At 62.7% G+C, this 1,370-nt stretch overlaps 1 pseudogene across 1 annotated transcript in view; it reads right to left on the bottom strand.

Moving 5' to 3' along the window:
• Positions 1-352: 352 nt before the first annotated feature.
• LOC103249217 overlaps positions 353-1,370 on the bottom strand; it is a 1,521-nt pseudogene continuing 503 nt past the window's right edge. Inside the window, exon 1 of the transcript XR_002481363.1 lies at positions 353-1,370. This exon is cut by the window's right edge and continues 503 nt beyond it. The product of XR_002481363.1 is annotated as a zinc finger protein 710 pseudogene (transcript).

Genomic DNA, 1,370 nt, shown 5'->3' with positions numbered 1-1,370 from the left:
GGCTGGGAGTGGCCACTGTACTTCAGTCTGGGCGACAGAGTGAGACTCCACTCAAAACAACAACAACAACAACAACAAAAAACTAGCTGGGCATGGTAGCACATGCCTGTAGTTCCGGCTACTTGGAAGGCTGAGGCGGAAGGATCGCCGGAGCCCAGCAGGTGAGGCTGCGGTGGCCGGGAGCGGCCACTGCACTCCAGTCTGGGTGACAGAGTGAGAATCCAACTCAAAAAAAAAAAAAAAGAATAAAACCAGTTTCAATTATGCAGTATTTCTTTCTAATACTCATCAAAATAATCTGTGGCTATAAACAGAAGCAACGTTCATCCGTGAGCCACCGGAGTGGCCTCATTCAGGACCTTGGGAAGTCCCGGCAGAGGAAGGTCGGGAGAGCAGGGCAGACGCTCGGGCCTGGAGCGGAGAGCACCGGCGTGCAGGAGAGAGACCGCGCCCGCGGCGGCCGTACCTTGTGGGTGAGCGAGTGCTGCTTGAGGTGGTGGATCTGGCTGAACTCCATGCCGCACTCGGTGCACACGAAGGGCCGCACGTTCTGGTGCTTGAGCATGTGGTTCTGCAGCTGGCTGCGGTAGTGGAAGGACTTGTCACACTCGAGGCACTGGTAGAGGGTGGGACCCTGGTGGGAGGCCAGGTGGCGCTTGAGCTGGGTCAGGGTGGAGAAGTCCAGGCCACACTCGACACAGACGTGGCAGCGGCCGCTCTCGTGCTTCACCTCGTGGGCCTTGAGCTCGCTGGGGTAGGCGAAGCCGCGGCCGCAGAAGTGGCAGCTGTAGGGCTTGACCTCCGAGTGCAGCAGCATGTGGCGCTTGAGGTGGCTGGTCTGCGTGAAGGCCTTGTGGCATACCTGGCACTTGTGGGGCCGGGTGCCCTGGTGCGTGAGCAGGTGCGTCTGCAGGTGGCTGGGCTGCTTGAAGAGCTTGCTGCAGTGCGGGCACGAGTGCGGCTTGATGCCGTTGTGGCCCAGGATGTGCGTCACCAGGTTGTACTTGGACGTGTAGGACTTCTCGCACATGCGGCACTGCCAGCGCTTCTGGCGGTCGCCCGCCTCCACCAGGTAGGAGTCGTCGATCTGCACGTTGATGTCCAGCCGGTCCAGCTGGGCCTTCTTGTGGCGCTCCACGGTCGAGCCGGCCGCGTCGGCCTCAAACTCGCCGGCCTCCTGCCACACGAAGCCCTGCTCCGGCTTCACGGGCTCCGGGGACTCCATGCCGGGGGCTTCGGGGTCGCTAAGGGGGACAAGGTGCGGCGGCTCGAAGCCACACTCCGCCGGCAAGGCCTCTGGCCCAGGCAGCGCCATGCTGGGCTCGGGGAAGCCGTCCCGGGCCGGGTCGGGGAAGGGGGGGTCGTAGGGG

Source organism: Carlito syrichta, unplaced genomic scaffold, assembly GCF_000164805.1.
Source record: "Carlito syrichta isolate Samal-C Ts95f unplaced genomic scaffold, Tarsius_syrichta-2.0.1 Scaffold117986, whole genome shotgun sequence".
NCBI lineage: Eukaryota > Metazoa > Chordata > Mammalia > Primates > Tarsiidae > Carlito > Carlito syrichta.
The sequence above is the reverse complement of the archived record's forward strand: the minus strand, read 5'-3'. Positions and strand labels throughout refer to the sequence as shown.